The sequence below is a fragment of the Micropterus salmoides genome, unplaced genomic scaffold (assembly GCF_014851395.1).
Source record: "Micropterus salmoides isolate LMB-PRFRI ecotype aquatic unplaced genomic scaffold, ASM1485139v1 Ms_hic_scaffold_22, whole genome shotgun sequence".
Classification (NCBI taxonomy): Eukaryota; Metazoa; Chordata; class Actinopteri; order Centrarchiformes; family Centrarchidae; genus Micropterus; species Micropterus salmoides.
This window is the reverse complement of record NW_024041373.1, coordinates 23,979,845-24,000,949: the sequence shown is the minus strand read 5'-3', so window position 1 is coordinate 24,000,949 and position 21,105 is coordinate 23,979,845.

The window sequence follows — 21,105 nt, the reverse complement described above, 5'->3', positions numbered from 1 at the left end:
ACACATTTAGACTTGGTGTGCCAAGCCTAAAAAACATGTTTTTTGGATGAAAATCAACACGTTTTATTTGTGGAAAATATCCACTCTAAAAAGCTTATTTACATTATTAGTGGTATGCGTTAAAAGAATCTTTGAAGGACATCTCTGCATTGTATCCCATAGTTTTTTGTAGCAATGATTCATAGACAGACCTCATTTAACATTGTCATCTGCTTTCAAATGCAGCACAAAATGAGACAAAATACCACCAAGATCCAGAGGGGCATTATGGAAATGGAGGAAGAATCAGGTCATGTTTGATATTATGCACAATATGTACAGAGGGAAGGGGGACAAAAAAGAGCATTAATGCAACGATTAAGTGACTCTTTCCCCCTGTCTTATTCATTAAACATAAAAAGTTCTCACACTCGCAGTCAATCCTCCCCTTGAGATGAAATTCTAATGTGATATTAAGAGAACTGGGACAATGGCAGCTTATTAACATGAGGCCAGGGCAGGCAGGCGGCCATGTCCTCCGTATGTAAACACGAACGGAGCAGAACACATTAAAAGATGCAAACTCTGACGTCTCACAGCCAGCACTGAGAGTGCAGCTCTCAAGAGTGCAGCAATTCTTTGGATCTGTATTCACACAGCTTGTAAGTTTGTTTGTATGAGCAGAGGCTGACATTGTAGCTTTAGTAGTGAGTGAGGATCAGATCTCAAGAAGCACTCACGCTACATTAAGCAGAGACAGAGAGGTGGGGGTATCCAGCTGGTTACACAGTTCACCTCACCTGACATTGTTTGTCTATAAATGTAAACATATTATTATTATTATTGTGCAGGTATGAAGCTGTCCAACCAGCAAATACTGTGGCAAAGTACAGAAGTTATATTTTTCAAACATTTCTCATTTAATTCTAGTATAGATTACTGTGTGTGTCTAAATGTGGATATGAACTTACACAAAGCAGTGTGAGCCACTCTGACAATTTACCAACCTCTCGTCACCTTCAGAGTGAAAGTTTTATCACCTTGGAAACACATCCTGAAGCAACACATCTCACGTTCTTACTGTCTACCCACTCCACAAAGGAATAGCCAATTAGATGAAAGCAAACACATGCTCACTGCAACATATGACCATTGTCAAGCCCTTTCAGTGTGGGTTTAACTTAATTTACCAAACAGCTGTTACTATCATGGTAATCCATGAGAAAAGCAGTGCAGTGCAAAGAGACCAAAGTCAGCTGTACAAAAACGTAGCTGACTTTGGATTTAACTTTTTTCATCAAAAATGGATCAAATAATTGTAATGTGAAAAATGTCAGTCGTAGTAATAAACCCACAAAGAATTACCACCCGACTCAGCATTTCCTCTCAGCTCTATGGAAATGTTTTGTAATCTTTTAAACCATTACCATAACATTACTGTTTTGATTCACTCTTGCCAATCTTATCTCAACCTCGTTTCCAGATGCTGTGATACAAGTTGTGTTTCCATCAACGTTTTTTATGCACATTTTGTGGAACTGGCAAAATTCTAACAAATGTTTTCAATGTCGCTGTCGCCGTCTTCTCAGATATTCCCATAATGTACAGAAGCATGGTTGGTAGCAACTTGCCCAATTAAAAAACATTTCTGAAGACCTCTCTCCATTTTTCTGAGATCCATGGTCTTTAGGTTCATCCAAATCATGCAAATGTTTTTTTTTTCTGGTTTGCATCCTCTACTTTTTGTTTATTAGAGCCATGAGTAATGTCTACTTCTGACGCAACTTCACTTGGCGTAGTCTGGTTAATTGCTCTAAACCAGCTGATGGAAACGTGCCTAATTCACATTTTGTTATTTTGTTCTTTTTGCGACATTTCAAATTTTCACTTAATATTCGCTTGACAATTGCACATGGCTACAGTCACTGTCAGATTGTGTAGCACACAGGTTAGTTAGTTGTTTTAGTATCACTGTCTGACTTAGTGTCACACTATTAGGAGAGGTCACATGGTTCAAAAATGGAAGGCCTTCTATGCTAAGAATGTTGAGATTGCTTTTTTGTTAGCACAGGAGCACTTGGTGTCAACCTCCACCTGCAGTCTAACATTACTTTGTCATGCAGACAAACTTCGCTCTTTAGATTGAAAAATTAAGTTATTTCTTCCTCTGATAAATGTTTGTACAAACAAAAGCTCCAACTGTGATTTGATCTCATCCAAGCCTGTTTGGGATCCTTGTTTGATAACTGCCCTGACACTTCTGCTCTCTCGTGATGGATGCCTTCCTGAAAACCAGACTTTCTTCTTCATTTATAGTGTCTGTTTCTTCACCTCAAGTCAAGCTTGGTGGCCTCACAAAGTTTGTGTGACAAGACACATACATTTCTAACTGCACCTAACTGCACATTTATTGAATTCTTTTTAGTGGTGCACTTGTTTGTTTTTCCTCGCCAAGAATGCTATAGACAAAACACTGACCCAGAGACAGATGTGAAGGCTGGGCATCACTTTTTCTCGTGGTACTCTGTTTACCAGTCTGCATCTAGGAGTCTGGTAGTGGAATCAATGACCAACTCCAAGTGTGATACTGACAGCCAAATGTCAGACTCCTCTACTGCAAACCCTTCTTCTACTGCTTAATTTATTACGTTTAGATTAAATCCGGTGAAATTCAATATTTTAATTGAATGTTTAGAGCCTGAGTGTTCAGTGATAAATTTCCATTGGCGCCCAGCGCTCCACTATCATGTTTCTCCGCCTAATTACATTTGCATAAATGATGTTCGTCATTATTATCACGGGTTGGGTATGCACTAAAGGGGTGAAACACTGTGCAGTGTGAAGGGGCAAGGGCGTGCTGAAGGGGCAAGGGCGTGCTGAAAGGACACTGACACCAATGCTCTTTTTTCTTTTTCTTGCAATGACCCACAAAAGTAAAAAGGATACATGTCTCTCCAATGTGAAGAGAGTGAGAGTGGTGGTGTTCCATCCAAATGAGGTTTCCAAGAAGCAAGCAATGGCAATATCAGGTCTCAGTCCCGGAACAACCACTGATGTGAATGACGAATAAAGTACGAATATTATTCTTCTAAATGGCAACAGTTCACCTCAGACAGAACAGAGCCTGTTGAGGCAAACTATCAGTCTGTGACCTATTGTTGGAGATCAATGAAAATTCATTTTTCTCTTCTTGATAATGTCAGGCAAACTAATGTAAAGACAGTACAGTTTATTATGTGTTGACCTTTACCTGTTGTTCATTTAACATCGTTACAGACAGAAGAGTTCAACGGATGCTACACATTACGTAAGGTACAAAGTTGCGAAACTTAAATTTGCATTAATCAAAATTTTTGATATTGAATCTTAATGTGAGAGGTTTGCTATGATTAAACAAATATTACACCCAACTCTGTTGCTAAACAGGCTTTTAAGCCACGTTTAGGACATTGTTTCACTGTGCAGTTGAGTCAAATATACTGTAGGAAGTAGTTTTGAGCAATAATATTCTGACAAACATACTATGTACATTACAGACAAAGTTAGCAGCTTGCTGGTAGACACAGTCAAGTATTTAGCAACTAAAGTGAAAATGAATGCTAATGTTGTGGTTTGTCCACTTTATGTGTAACTAGGCAACTGTTTGCTAACACATTGTATTTGGCCCTTTTTTGTTGATTATAGTTACAACAGGTATCCATGTAACCACCAACTTCAGGAAAACACATTTCATCAAAAGACACACACAATTCCTCTCCCCCCTCTCCTCAAACATGGTGCAACCAGGAGGTATGCACAAACACAAGATCAGCAGACCCTTCAATTTTGGATGGAAGGAATGGGAGGAGCTAGTGGAAAACGCACATGCATTTGGAGTCAGACGCGGAATTGGACAGTGAAATAGGAAACTAGATGATATGAAAATACAAAGAAAAGTATTAGGATGGTGTTAGATGCTGCAAGGAGATTCTTGGACTTTGTGGACATATCAGAAGAGAGAGCTAGACATTACACTGAGGGAAGGATTTGCACCTACTCAGACTTTTGACTCTGAGTTATAGAGTAGGCAATATTGTGAATGGGATTACTCTGGATAATGTAAATATGGCACACTGGAGAAACTGTTCAATCCAGCAGGTGACAGTAATACAAATGTATGCCATTAAAAGCTACAGAAGAAGAAGAAGAAGAAGAAGAAGAAACAGAAGAAGAAGAAGAAGAAGAAGAAGAAACCGACCATTCAGTCAAACTGACTTCCCAAAACTCCCACAAACTGCAGATGGATGAATCTGTCTATGTTGCACAAACAGCACCATGAGATGGAATAGAATCTGCACCACAAAGCCAAAACAACTTTATTAACTGCTGATATAGTGGTGTTTCTGTCAATGTTTTTATGCTTTTCCCCTCCTAACAGTCAAAAACTGATTAACACACATTTAATTAAAGCTCTTACAGAGTACAGTAAAGTTAGACAATGAGGGCACAAATGTAATATTTCTAGATCTATCTACAAAAATGTAAGCATGTTTGCTTTCTAGGCAACTTATCAGTCTATTTTACTTGTGCGACAGAAATCATATATCAAGACACAGCAGACAATTGTGAAGATGATGAATACACCACAGTATCCCCCCATTAACCCACACTGGATTTCTGTCAGATATATAACTGATGGCAGTGGGTAAGGTGATCCCTGGTAACAGTAACACCACTTGTGGTCATATGTACACAGTGCTTCAGAGCTCTAAAGTGGGTGTCAACCACTGATGCCGGCAGGTTATGAGAACAATGTGTTCCTAAGGAGGAGAGTAGGATGGGAATAAATGTACAGAGAGATGAGAGACATGGGTGTTGGCAAGCATGGCTGCTATTCCAACTTTTAAACAGTCTGAGGTTACTTGAGGTTTTGAAACATATGAGTGGTTGGTTGTTCACTGAAGTAGGGCTCAGGCTGACTCATTCATATTTTAATAGATTACTGTCATCTGCTCTAGTTGACCCTACTCCTTCTCAGCTCTGCAAAAACTATTTTCTTAAATAAATCCAAATGTTATAAACAAAACATCTGAACAGAATTAATATGTTGCGGTCAGGTTATAGTGGATGAAGGCAGACATCAAGCAAACTAGCAAAAATGGCAGATATTTTTGGAAATTTTTATCAATTAACACAATGCAAAGTGAAGAAAAATCTAAATAAAAGTATTATTTGGTGTGACCACCCTTTTCCTTCAAAACAGCATCAATTCCTCTAGGTACACTCCCACATAGTTTTGGAAGGAACTCGGCAGGTGGGTTGGACCAAATATCTTGGAGAACTACTCACAGTTCTTTTGTGGATTTGGACAGCTTCAGTTGCTTCTCCAACCCGGTCTCACTCCCAAGTCGTCACATATGGACGCTTGGTCAAGAGCCATAATCGTCAGTTTGTGACGCACTAGGGATCCCTTTGATGTCATAGTTCGACGTATTGAGGGAAGCCCTGTTGTGTCAGTTTTTGATGGTAAAGGCAAGTATGATATTTAAGAGAAAAGACGAAGTAAGGAGGTGATTGGGGTGGATAGAGGGCCAGAACCTGGACCTTGAAGCAGGAGAACAGGGTTTGTGTCCCGTGCGAAACAAAACATTAAATGTTTTTATTTAGGCGAGTGAGGTAAATTGACATTAACGTTAGTTAACTTAAGTCTTAATTGACATACATAGCTATTTTAACCCAAACCATGATCTTTTCCTAACCCTAACCAAGTAGTTTTGTTGCCTAAACCCAACCAAGGACTTTCTGTGCCTAAACCTAACGAAACTGCAACGTTTCACGACTTTAATTATGCGCGTTTCAACATGGCAATGTATCGAAACGTTACGTTTTATCTTGAAAGTGTAACCGGATATTGCATATTTATTGTTGCTAAGCGTTGCTAACTTGATTGTGGATCCCTAAACGTCAATAATTGATGCAAAAGGGCTACCCAAGTCTTTAAAAAGCGACGACAAAGGGCCTTGACCATGCGTCCGACATTTGACGAGTAGGGAGTGAGACTGTGTTGGCTTCTCTCTTTTCATGTAATCCTAAACAGACCCAATGATGTTGAGATCAGGGCTCTGTGGGGACCATACCAAATGGGGCCAATCAGATGCCTCCCTGATGATATTGCATGATGGATAAGTATCTGCCTGTACTTTTTCAGCATTCAGGAGACCGTTACTTCTGACCAAATCTCCGTTTGCAGAAAAGCAGCGCAAACTTGCAGGAACCTCCACTATGCTTCACTGTTGCCTTGCAGACACTTGTTCATGTATCTTTCTCCAGTCCTTCGGCAAACAAACTTGCTACAGCCAAATATTTCAGATTTTCAATATATCGATCCAAGGCACCTGTTGCATAGTTGAGTTACTTGGCCTCGTTTCCATGTTGGATGTATGGCTTTTTGGCTGCAAGTCTTCACGATGGCCACTTCTGACCAGACTTCTCTGGACAATAGATATGTGTTCCAGGGTCCCACTGTTTTCTGCCAGTTTTGAGCAGATGACACCTGGACATCTTCTGATTGCGAAGGGAAGCATGATGGGTCACAACAAATAATGATTTGATTTAGATTTTTCTTATGTTCACTCACAATTTTGCTAATGGAAAAAAATATAATATATTAATATTTCTATTTCTGAGCATTTTCACTTTAAAGCATTTTTCCACATCTGCCTTAAACTTTTTCATTTCATTCATTTATTGAGAGAAACTTTATTTTATATCAACAATGTGTCTTGGTTTGATGTCTCTGTATGCAAGAAATCTTTCTTATCTTTCTCTTACCTGTTTATAGTAAGCTTATGGATGCTGGCATCTTCAAAGTGGTTAGATTTGTGATGGAGTTGTACGTCCTTAGTGTGATATTTTGCAGTCATGCTCTATTATAATATAGTACAATTAAAGTGAATTTGTGTCCAGTTCGGGAAAACTTTGAGTGGCACAAATGGGTAAATTCAGATTGGTAAGTTATTTTGTATGAGATATGATCTGTAATTTACACTGCAGAAAAAAACTCAATGTAAATAATGGAGTAGAGGTCTGACTTTTAAGGAGAATTTTCAGAATGACATCAGCACAGGCTCTTGTTTGTATAACGTCCGCTGCTTCTTGATTAAAAGCCTGCTCAGATTTTCACCCTGAGGACGTCTCAAGGAGTAGCTTGGCTTCAACTTCGGTGACCAGATCCTATTAAGAACTGCAAAGAGGTTTTCTGCTCTTCGCTACGGAAATAACTGCTGTAACGTCTCCCCTTCTTCACCACTTTGGAATGCCTTTTTCTGCCTTCCCCCAGCCCCTCTCACTTTCCCTCTCTTTGCTCCCATGCTGGGAAGAGTAAGTGAGAAAAATGATTAAATCATATTTTGTGTGGGTGGGGGCTGGGCACGACAGACGAGGGCTCTTAAAACAACACCAGGTACATCGTCAAAAAGCAATTTTGGCGCTTAGGTTACAGCCACTGACGGGCCGTTACACAGCGCCCCATGGTGAGGGGCTGGTGGTTAAAATATGAGTGGGGCTGAGAGGACCTCCTCATAGTGATTGAGGAGGATTCCCCACTGTTCAAGGCAAGCTGGAGGTTAGAGCCCAGAAAGATTCACTGCACACTGCTCTGCTGGACAGGATAAACCTGTCTTCCAGCCCCCCCCAAAAAAACCAATGCCAGGGGTACAGTATTATACACTTGGAATAAAACGGACTATCATCCATTTAACACAATGGATCAAAGCTGATTTAAATACTTATGAGAGAAAAAAATGTTGCTCGCAAATGCAGGTTAACTTTGATTTGATTGACTCCAAACACATTTCCAGATGGAGAACTTCTCTTCCAGTTTAAGGCAACCCAGACATTCTCATTCCCCAACAAGAGTGGGGAAACCGATAGCATAATTTGTCCGCTTAGGGAAGCTCCTGTCGCCACTAAACCTTTGTTAGAATTAAGGCCCATAGAGGGTGGAGATGCCCAGGGGACCCCGGTGTTGTCTGAAAAGTCAGGAGTAGAGTTACCAGAAAATCCCATCCCTTGAGTCCGACCCCCACCGTGACCCTTTTCCACCCCAGGGATGGTCCAGTGTAGGCCCATACAGGTAAGGAACACAGCGCTTCATGACAGCGAGACAGTAAGTGGTGCCATTGTCAAAAGGGCCAGCCAACAGGGTATCAGGAGGTTAAGTGTCCTGCAAAGAGATCCTATTCTTCCAGTTCTATCTAAACTGTCATCCCACCACTTAATAGATTTGCAGTCCTCCTTCAGAGTCCTTCCCTCTGTAGATACACCACACACAGAAATCATCCCACCTTCTCCAAGTCTGTCAGATGCTGCTTTGACCTCTTAATTTGATTAATTGTTTTTATTCTTTTTCCCTCTTTTTTCATTCCACTGCTGACTTCAAAGCAGGGGCTTGTGACGGGCGGTTACAGTGAGACGCTGTCACTGACCAACTTCAAACACTGCCACATAATGCCACATTGTCATAACTAGCTACCTGGGCCCCCCGTTATGATGTGAAGACGATATTCCCTCACTGACCTCAAAGTGCTCTATTATAGCAAGCATTCTTTTGTTTCCCAGTCTTTCTATGCATGTCAAGTGCTTGCTGGAATTAGCTGCATATCTATGTACTGTAGATACTTCAATAAAGTATTTTACAATAGTTGTATGTGCATACTAACCGGGTTCAGTCTTTTAAGTAAGTGAAAAATACTTAATTACTGTAGTTGTCAGTCACTTGACTTTTTCTGAATGACTTATATGCAGTAATACTCCAGAAAAGTTACCATTTACTGCTATTAATGGTAATTTAATTAAAACGTTTTGGGATTCACCGGCTCTCTCCTCTTTCAACTATAAGAATTGCCTATCTCTGATCATTGCAATTTGTAGGTCATTCATACTCACCAGAAAGTCACTCAGGGTCCAATGAAGACACACATGTGGACAATTCTCACAACTCTTCATTCCATATTTGTCACCATCACTGCCTTTCCCTCACCCTCTCTATCTCCTTCCGCCTCAACAAAACTTTCCCCTGTCACGGCATATTAAAAGTGGTTTACATGTGCATGTCCAATGCGATGAATATGGATGTGACCTCTTTCATTGGCGCCTGTCCCCCAGGCCCCCGGCGCAAGACACCACTTCTCAATGAGCACAGCGTGTATAAGAGACACAGCTTCCCCCACGCTGAAAACACACACACTCACACACAGGAATGACACTCAGTCATAGGCACACATGCACGCACACATGCACGCATATATATACATACATACATATATACATACATGCATGCATGCACACATACACAGAAACACACACCCAACTCTCTCATGCTCTCGCTTTTTCTCTGCTGCCTCTCTCCACTGACCTTTCACAACGTGTTTTACATAAAAATAAAAGAAGAAGGGGGTAGTAAAAGCCTGAAGACTGAGGTGAAGGAGGATTCTGATTTAAAATTCATGTTTGTGACACCTCTAATGAAACAGAGGCCACTGGTCTATGTCTTTATATGTGGGAGTTCAAGGCTTATAGACATGTAGATACATGTATTTCTGGTATCTGTGCATACATTGGCCTGTGAAAATGAGGATATCTGCATGTGTTCTCATGTCTTACTATGTCTCTTGAACAAATGAAATAAATACTGTTTTTCACAATAATGGTATGGTTTCAAAATGAAAACTATTTCATTAAGAAAATTACATTGAAGAACTTGTGGTATTTGGCCAATTAAAATTTCAGTGTGACTAAGAATCTGGAAAACAGCAGGAAAAGGAATGATTTTGATATCTTATCTAAACATAAACTTTAGAGTGTTCAGTTGTAGGTTTTGTCGTTATTTAATTTTTCTTTTAATTTTCCTTTCATCATTTTTATGTGTATCACGTTATTTACATTTTCACATGACGTTCATCTTGTGTGCACTGGTCTTGAGTCTACTATTTATATTACTGCTGTCTATTATTAGATTGTCAGTCACATTTGGTCAGTAGGAACAGGTACTATACAAATAAAGTTTAATTGATTGATTTTCTAATTTCTTTACAGTACAGCTTACATTTGCGTTATCCACAGACTTCAAACATTTATATTCTTCTGATATAAGGTAAATTTGTAACAGTGTAAGAAAACATCTGTGCACACTAAGGAAGTTTTGGTATTTTAACCACACAGCAGAGAACAAGCCCTGATCTGGTCACTTTAATTGGTGTTCGGTTGTGTTATTAAGACTAATTAGACCATAGCGAGGGTGATGCTGCATTTGGCAATTAGCACATAGGAGACAAGCTCAGGCTAATCATCTCCTGCTCCTTGGTAGCACGTAAGATGTGATGCTCGTACATAGTGGCACACCCACCACAGTGGGGGGAGGGGGCAACTTGTTGGAAATGAACTACTTTTCGGTTTCTTCTTCAGCACATAAAAAGTTGTTATCTCTCTAAATGTAGAGGCTAGAGGTTTGCCAAATTGACAAACATATAAAACAAATCCAGGTGAGGAACATTATGTATGAAGTCAAATGTACTAAAATAATTGTGTTTATTTATTTAAGTGTGTTTATGTAAGCTTAACTTTGATTGTGTCAGTCTGGTTATTGCATGCCAAATTATTTAAAAGACAAACATGCTACGTAAATATATTTTAAAGCGGTGTCATAAGCAGAGTTTTCTTTTATTCTTTTAGGCCTATTCATTTCACATTTAAGTGATGGATTTTCAAGTGGTGAAGCTGCACAAACACAAACCTTGGCATTTCAGTAATTTAATAGTTAACAGTATCTTCTCAGCAGTACAGTCACATTTTGGCAATGGTACTTTCCCAGATAAAATATCCCCATTTCCAAAAACCAAATTTCCTTAAAACCAAATGAGGATGTGGAGCAGGAGGGAGGGAGGGAGGAGGGAAATTACACATTGTAGCTATTAATGTCCTTGAACTCTGGTCTTTCCCAAGCCTGATGAACAATATACCCTCTATGTGAGTTCGTGACATGGCAGGCAAAGAGCGAGGACGCTCCGAGAGCTGTGGCACCACTAGACCTACACAGTGGCATTGGCGAGTGTCTGGGGTTGAGTCATGAGTCAAGCACGCCTTGCCAATCTATGAATGTGTGTATACATAACAGAAGGGGTGTACTATTGTGCGATTACTCATGTGAGGATGGGGGGATGATTTCGGGGCAGGATGTGGTTCAAATGGACAAGGGCAAATGAGGCCCTCCTTATGATTTCTCTCTCTCTCTCTGAGAAAAAAAATGTGCATAGACACACTATATAAATGTGCATAAACAGACACACTGTCATAGTGGGTTATGCCGGACAGCTAAGATTGGACCCAAACGCAGACAAAACAGGATTACTGGTACAGTTCAAATATTTATTGCAGCATAATTGAGCTTACGGGCAGGTACAGAGAAGCAGACAGGTCCACAACAAACAGGTAGCAGACACAGATATATTGCATACTCACATTTGTGTGGATAGATGGATGCATGTACGTGTGTGTGTGTGTGTGTGTGAATGTACATGTGCACACACACACACACACACACACCATCTACATCAACTATCATTTGTCAAATGCTGGTTTCCCTCCCTGGCACCGTTTCTGAACAGAGTGGGGAAAGTTCAAAACCCAAATTCCTTTGGCCACAATTTGTTTTCGTTCCCATTGATCACCAAGCAGCTGCTGACTGATTCGCAGCATAGCCAACATAGCCACAATGTTTTCTTAGCATTTCAGACATGCAGACAGACAGGGTGAGAAAAGAGAGGAGGTGAGAAGTGGGAAAGAGAAGTCAAAATGGAATGAAAAGGGCAGGGGAAGAGTGTGTGGGAGGGGGGGATTGATCTCTGTGCTATCCAGAAACATGGGGACAGCTACAGTTTGATAGTTTTTTGGCAGATATTTGACCAAAATGTTAGGAATCTCTGAACCAAATCGGTCTATGAAAATGAATGAGTGTAGGCTTTGCAATGGCATCACACATCTTCAAGCAGCCATTATGGACAATATGTCTTTATAATAAAATTACAAAATAGGTCATTTTCAAAAAAGTTTCAAAAATTACTAATTTTTAATGCCCTAATAACCTTTAGTGTAATTTCTGCACGTGTACGGTTCCGCAGTCAGCAAGAATAAATATGTAATATCAGGTCACATAATAATACATATGCAACATCTGGTTACACTTTCAAAGTAAAACTGTTACTTATGTAATAACTAAAAAGAATCAATTTTGACTTTTTGTGTCACACAGCAAACAAACTTAGGTCTCCTGGGTGAAAATGTAGTTTCTGGCTCGTCCACCACAACTACATACTCACTTGGACTATTCTGTTATGTTACTAGGCCTATCTTCAGTGTTGGACAATGACGCCAAAGGGCTTCCCCCAGTGCGTTGCATATGGTGGTAAAGGCTGCCATGTGCATTGGAACCAGACAACAAAGGATGTGACAAAGTGTAGGTATTTTATGTCCTGGGAATGACAATGGGCTGCCTTTGCTGATGTTAACATGGGACTGCTTGCATTTACTAGTGCTAATTAATGGTTCTTGATCTGTTAGCTTCTGTGCTAATAGGATATATTTATAACAAGACATTGATATAAATAGCTGTTAGCTAACATGCTTAATGATCTAAACTCAGAATCAATCAAAATGTATTGGGGGGAATACAGCATCTAGCTACTAGCTGTACCCCAACAACAAAGGTACATAAATCAACCACATCTTTCCAGTTCCTTTTAGAAAAACACAGATTATATGGCCCCATGTCTTTTAGCTAAAACATACATATGGGCGTGGGTGTAGTATTCAATAAATGATATGGAATAAATGTAGAATTTCCTGCGTTTGTTCCTTTCTGTCATTTCCTCCTATTCTCCTACCTATTCATCCTCTGTTTCCTCAACACCAGAACCACTATCCTCCTTCCTCCATCTCTCCATCGCCTCTTTAATAAACGAGCGCTGGTGGTAATTGCCCAGTCTGGGACATCATTATTCATTCAGATGTCCAATAATGCTGCAGCACCCCCAACACACATAAAATACACATACACACACACACAGGATGGAGGCTCAGTCTGCACATGCAGATCCATATCATTGATCTCTCTCCCACCTCTCCCTCTCCCCCCATACTCCATTTTTCATATTCAGTGAGTTGTAGATTTGGCTGCTCGATACAGATATGTCTCAATTAAGTGCAGGCAAGGGTCTGTATTGACATGTTCTGTACGTGGACTGGCTGAGTAGCCGAGTAGCACTGAAGGCAACAGTCAAAAAGTACAAGCTGACATTCAAAAGGAATGTCTGGTGAAGATTTAAAATAGTTTATTTCTATGTATCCATTAAATTTCTGTTTCTAGAAAAAACAAAACACTTTTAAAATGGTATGTAGCTAAACATTTCCCATTTTCAGTAGTTTAACAATGAACATTTAGAAAGTATATTCATACTGCATCCCATTTCTTTTCTCACTCTTAACCTGAACTCTCCACCTTCTGATTGCATGTCCGTGTGAAATGTAGTGGTGCCCTAATTCAAGTGACTGTTTAATGCTATTTCTTCCCTTCCCAGTACAGTAATAGAATGCATTTCCGTTATCAACATCAACATATACAGTATGAAATGCGCACACAACACCATCCTGACAAAACTCAATATGGGTCCATATTTAACTGCACCTGGGGATTTGTGGTTGTATTCAAACATAATAATTTTATGCCATTTCTCCAGAGGCTCCTTTAGAGACAGAGGGAAACGTCCTAGATTGGCAAGTTCACAAGCACCCATTGGTAACGAGTTCAAGGGTCAAAGCCACAACTTCTAGACAAAAATAGACTTGAATAACCTGAATCTGGAATCTGAGGAGGGCACAGCTAGAAGTGTGTCCCAGTGCAGCCCACTGGATCCAAGCAGCTGATGAGATGTGGTTTCCTCAGTCTCTGCTGTCAAACTCCCCACAGCACCTGAGGGAAAACAGAGCAGCCTGGGAAAAGAGAAAGTGGGCCAGTGATTGTGTGTTCAAAGGAGGGGTGCACTATACAGTGAGTGTGAATGGAATACTGTTTAGTGTGGCTGTACAAGTTTGATTTTAAGACAGTCTTTGACAATTCTTATTTTAAAATAAAATGCTAGATTTGTCTGTTTTTTTGTATATATCTTATTGATATTGTCCATAATGCCAGTGAAAGTCCAACACAAACTGAAGCATTTGGTGTGGTCAGAGGATAAACTTACTGTAGATTTAAAAATTCACTGATATCAGTTCAGAAAGATAAACATAAACCATCAATTTAAACACAATGTGCACTGTATATTAATTAAAAAAGCATATATTGCCACTACACTTGTGTACAATGAATCATAATATTAATTTAATTTAAAAACAGAGAAAACTCAAAAAACGTCGGTAGATTGTGAAGCACAGGTGTTTTTTTAAGTGTATTATAAAGAAAAAATGTCAATGTATCATATGATTTAAGTATTTTGTGCATCTACCTGGCACTACCAGTTTTTCTGTCTTACGTGGACACAGAAGTCAGACCAGGTTAGAGAGAAACAAAGAAAAGAAGAGTCGGCCTTCATCCAAACCCTCCAGTCAAACATAAAGGGACCACTGGTTGAGTAAAATCTAGGAATGTGCCATCCTTTATGAGGGGGAATGGAGAGAGTAAAAGCACTCTGCTTCATAAAAAGCATGTATATACATATATTGGATAACTGTACATCTCACTGTGACTCGTAAATCTCTGAGCTGAGACTGTAAAAGAGCCAGGATGAAAGACCTGATTGGCTTATTTTGACTGATCTTCTGTAGAAGAGTTATTCTTGCCTGTGGACAGACATTTCTGGCAGAACCTGGGGAATTCACTGTCAGTCGAGTGTTAATATTAACTGTCCATAACAAAAGAGTGTTAGTCTGAGGAGAAAGCTGGCGTAGCTTGACACTACGCAGACACCGGTATGATATCACGGCTGAAGGAGTGTACATTGTGTATGTCTACGGTTATAGGTCACACAGTAAAACATGTGTTACGTCTTTTACTTTGACTATATAGACCCTGTGCAGGACTTTATAGTTCATTTACACTCATATATGGTCTGACTGGGCTCAAATGTGATTGTCAAATCAAACTTCATACCACAGTGCACATTAAGATTTCTGTCCAGTATTATGATAAAACAAAGCTAGCATATGCTTTGTTTAAACAGCTGAATGAAGTTATATCTCATGCAACATTATGAAAGAGAATGATCGAGCCTCCTTATCTTTTATATACTGACTAGTAGTAAGTCTCAAGGCTTTAGTATCTACTGATTGTAGTCACGTGTTTGTAACCAAAGAATTGAGAGACCTCATACACACACAACACAAAATGAAATAATCCTCTGGCTCTGCTACCAACAACAGGCATGTTTTTGAACTTTACCAAAAATATTCATCATCATTATTCAGAATACGAAACAATGACACATGACGTTGACTGCATCTCCTCATTCTGACCACTCTTCACTCTTCACACATCTTTAACTTCAGTCCCCCTTTCCTATTCTTCCTCTCTTTCCAATCTTCCTCTCCTCTCAGCCTCTCTTTTTTACAGGCTTCAGGAATGCGAGGTCTCCTTAGTGATTTATAAACATACACATAATAAATGGGAGGCTATAGTTTAAGCGGTGATGAAGCATTCTCTCTCTGGGACACAGCGCTGGCCTGTGTGTGATTTAAAGGGCTGACATTTATAGCTTGCAGGCCTATTATTCAGAGTGACTGTCTGTGTACAGACCAGCATTTTACAGTGGCTATGCAGAGGTGAGTCCAAAACTAAGCTAGTATCAGACACAAGTTGAACATCCCATAAGAATACTACAGTAAGATATCACGTGGTGCTAAAGTGGTGAATGCCTGACAAGAATATGCGGCCATATAGCTTTAATTTATGTTTCAGCAACATAATCTCATGGCACTAGACAGGGATTTACATGTCAGATTTAACACAGTTTTGAATTCTGTTTTCTACTTGCTTGAAATAATACCCAATTATCCCTGCTACAATGATGTGTCACGTTTGCCATAACTGAGAATATGGTTTCATGCACTGTATAACAGTATGCATACAACAGCAGTTTAACATCAGCTGGTTATTTAGTCATGAACTGGAAGCTCTGTTGTGCTGTTCTGGTATATTGTCGAGCATCCTGCATTAATTATGAATGTCTTCTATTTGATTGCAAAGTAGGCCCAAATTATCTCTTTCACAGTTAACTGAGCTACTTTGTTTTCACATAAGCCATAACCTGTCTGCCTGCCACCAATGCGCAGTGGATTGCAATCGACGACTCAGTGGCCGACATCACTATCTGTCCAAGATAATAGATGACAATAATGGGAAACTGTCCCTAAGCACTCGTTTGGAGTCTTCCTGCCCATTTACTGATACCCTTCATATTTAATTCCCCTCCTATAGCCAGGAAAACAGACACTTTAAGTCCATCTAGAGGGAGCACATTTACAATAAAAGGCCAGCTGAATCCTCGGCTCACGTTTCCTCCTAACTGTGGCAGGACATAAACCTTCGAGCCAGACCTCATTTTCTCGGCGCCATCTCCCGGACACTGCTACAAAAAAATCAATAAGGCTGTACACAATCCTTTTAACTTTAGAAGCCATTGTGAAAATATCTTTGTTGAAAGAATAAGGTGAATATTTTTCTTCTCTTCTTGTTTTTTTTGTGTCACTCTGATTTCCTTGTAATAGTCAGAAGGAGTGTAGGCCCTAACTTGTTGCTAAATTAGCATCTAGCTATATGCTCTGCGCTTATTTTCTTGACACAGGTCTATGACACAGGCAGTCTGTTCTTGTGCATTATAGTCACTGTAACTCAATTCCTCCTGCTGAGCAAGGAGAAATAATTCAATCGTGTTGCAAAGATAAAGATCCCTGGAGCAGGGTGGAGATATCTGCTCCACCTGTATCAAGTTATACTCTGGAGATTAGCGCATAGCATGTAGCGTTTAGCTGGTAGATACACTGAATCAAGGCTGACTGTGATTCACATAGTCAATAAAGCAGGTTGGCTTATTGCATCACGATGTTCACATAGGTTAAACTGTCACAATATAACACAAGTGCTTTCATAAAGAGTGCCTTCCAGGCTGGGATGGCTTACTGTGTCTGTGTGATAAAGTCTGACACATACACACGGTTTGAACATTTGTGTGGGAAAGTCATGAATAAAGTTTATTCTTGCTACTGTCTATGGCCACTTTCATCAAGGAATTGGCCATTTATAGAACGTGTTTATACAGTTAGATTTAGCCGTAAAAGCTCTGCTAATTGAGTAAGCAACAAGAATTCTGCACTCGTGGTTTCCTTACCATAGAATGTCTGCTATCGCATTGCTTTTTTGCTGTCACTATGAAGATTACAGATACAATATTAAAAGCCTTGGCTCTGGATTTTTTGGGATGTAGTGGGGGTTCATTATGTGTAGACACACATAATATCTATACATTTGTAATGTTGCTACAAATAGTTTACCTTGATTGTTATAATAAAAACAGAGCGACAAAGACTGAAGCTGCACTTGCATTTGCTGACTGGTAGCAGCTGCTTCATTCATGCTTCACCATCAGTGGCTCACTCACGGCTACCAGCAATGATAGTACAGCCATTATAACCTGTTGCTTCTCATGTCATTGCGGTTTACTGCCTCAGCTTCTTTCACCAACCCAACCTCCCCTTTATGTACCAAACAAATATTAATGTTAATGTACATGCTTATAAATAATTGAATCAATATGATCTTATCAGGGTCATGGCTTACTGATACACCTAAACGGAACAGACCCATCATTAATGTTAATAGTTTCACCTATGTGTTGAATTGTTATTAAAAGAAAAAATGTCTGCTGTGAAAAAATGTTGACTCCAAATGTTATTTTTTTAAAAATACTTAATTATACTTACAAAATTCAATATGCTTTATTGGCATGAATGTGTAGGTTAAATAATGTTGCCAAAGCAGTTTGCAGAAAAATCTAAAAGTTTACATGTGAATATAACATAAGAAGAATTGATGCAATCATTACCATTCAGTTTAGCAATTATAAGTTACAACAACAAAATTAAAAAAGACAAATAGAATGTAAACTACAGACAAGAATTAACAAGATTTAACATTACTTATTATTGCTGACTAACATCATAAGTCACATCAGGACTTTTCACTCTGTTGTCTGTTGACGGGACGATTTAATCCTATTTCTTACATTTGTGAAGTGATGAAAAAATAATTAAAGTTCATTGCTATATATATATATATAATATAGTTTAAGCTAATAACATACATTTGGGAAATAACCTTGCAAACCTTGCGTGGAATGTGTGATCTCAAAAGGGCAGAAAGAGCTATATATGTGTGTGTGAGCATGTACATCTTTGTGTGTGTATGTGTGTGCACATTTTCCCCCAACAGGCTCACTTCAATCTCTTGCACCCTCAGCATCTATTGCCTTCTGCTGTACATCACTCTGACAGCAGGGACTCGGGCAGAGGCACCGGCTGGAAGAGGTCTCATAGGTTGCCTTATGTGATGGACAGGAATAGTCTGGAATCCCCAAACGGAAGTAACCTCACATTGACCTCATCCAGTCATGAATTGCATGACCCCTTAACTTATAACCCTTGAACTCTGATGCCTGATTCTGCAATACATAAACAGAAGGGGGTCAAAATTCTTATGAAACAGCTGCATTTGTCTTTATGTAGCTTCCATCTGATTTTAGGTATTTATTTTCAGAATAAGCTACCGACATTTACAGTATCTCTAATTTCAGATCTTTTTGTTTCAACTTATCTATAAAATACCTACTGGCCATATTAGCTCTTGTAAGCCTTGCTCGATACGCTGCTTTGGAAAATTAATTTAAAAATATGTTAAGATTTGATTTTACAATTACTTAATCAGTATATTGTTTCAAAAGCATTTCTACAGAATATATCACTTTACTTTTTTGCTAGTATGCAGTAAATCTCTCTTAGCCCATAAATGGTCAAAAAACTAAACGTATGCTGCAAACAGAAGCCACTTCTCCCCAGAGCTGTGCAAGGGTGATATTCTTTCCCCCAAAATGAACAACAATGCAACCAGAAGTCACACATAAATTAAAGTGGCAGCATGATTGATGACTCAGAGAACAGCAGAAAGGCTGTTTCCCTTTTTTGTAGATAGGGAATATGCATGTAAACAAACACACATATATATTACCATGCACATATATACAGTACATACACAAATGATACAAAAACAATCATACACACACACACACACACAAACACACACATACACTTGTGTAACCACATCAATCCAAAACCCTCTGTAACATCCCAAAATACACCCTTGAGAGCTAGTGAGAGGGAAAATTACAATGGAGAAAGTGTGTTTGCATGCTTTTATGTGAACGTGCGTGTGCTCCAACCACACATCCTCTAAATGAGCTCCATGCAATATTAAAGGATGCAAAATTAGTTTGCGAGTGAGGACGCGCTTGGAGCACCATTGGTGACTGACCTACCAAGGGCACCATGGGAAATAACGCAACGCAGACCACTGGATATTGTTTCTCATACCTAACCTATCCATCACTTACTCCACAACATGTTAATTCTCCATTAGACCATGAGCCATCCACAGGGGATACCTATACAACCAGAGGGGACGGTGGACATATTGACCATATTACAATGGCAACCATTTACAATCTCATCAAACTCTGGGAAGAGTTTTACAATAAATGGTCACTACTTTAATGTGGTGAAACAATAGCCTGAACAGAAATTTGGATTTGAGGTACTAATTAGCAATTCAGAAAATACTAATGATCAAAGTGCAGCACAATTCTGAAGCAGAACAACAGCAAAACCGCTGGATATTTTATCCCAACTATCTTGGTTCAGCATTTGTTTTCATTGACCATTTGTTTCCCACCCCAAATGTGATGCACATTCAAAATGGCAACCGTGGGACTCATTTTTATAATAAAGGTACAAATATTCTTGGACGCTGACATTTCAGTGGCATGAATGATAAATGGTCTGTACTTGTATAGTGCCTTTCTAGTCTTCTTTCCATTCAAAGCTACATCACATTCATTCACCCATTCAGCAGAGGCTAAGGTGACAACTGCTCATCAGAACAAATATACCATTCATATTCATTCACACACTGATGGAACAGCCATCAGTAGCAATTTGGGGTTCATTGTCTTGCCCAAGAACACTTCGACACACAGGCCCCGTCCACACTAGTGTGTTTTCGTTTTAAAACGGAGACCTTTTGCTACGCTTGCACCTTCCGTTCAGGCTAAAGCGGCAAAAACGAAGACCTAAAACGGAGAAGTTTGAAAACACTGCCGACCACGTTTTCCATTTTGAAACTCCTGAGAGCGTTTTAGTGCAGACGGGCAAAAACGGAGGACTTTAAAAACGATGATGCCAACACTCATGCTCGGCTCTCTGATTGGGTCTTATAAGTCATGCAAAGCAGAAATACAATGCTACTGAGTTTTTGACTTGGTACTTTTATTAAAATATTCTGTACCGTGCAAATAACACTTATCTGCCCACAATTGTACATGCATGCATGTCGCCGTTTACTTTGCAACGACTCCCAGTCTGTTTTCCGTCGCCACAGTCCTGTGTTACATTCAGTAACAGTCCCAACTCGTTATTGGTCCATGCAAAAAAAATCTGGTCTGATTCTACGTCTGCATTACTTTATTCTTTTGCCAAATCTTCTGTAACTACGGAATAGACCATCTGCTTCATGTTTACACTGGCACGCGCATGCCCATGTCAAGTCTCATGTTCTTGACTCTTCATAAGCAAACTTCAAGTCAAGATGTAAGTCTTTAAAGTCTCCCAATACTGACTATAAATCTATACTAGATTAAATGACTTGGCATTTGATTTTTTTCAAAGATGTGTTACATTTACAACAGTGTTTTACATAGCTCTATGAGGCCAAATTGTTTTAGTGCCCAGGTCATATCATTAAATATCCAAGGTGTGTCGCCATAAAGTGCTTTTGTT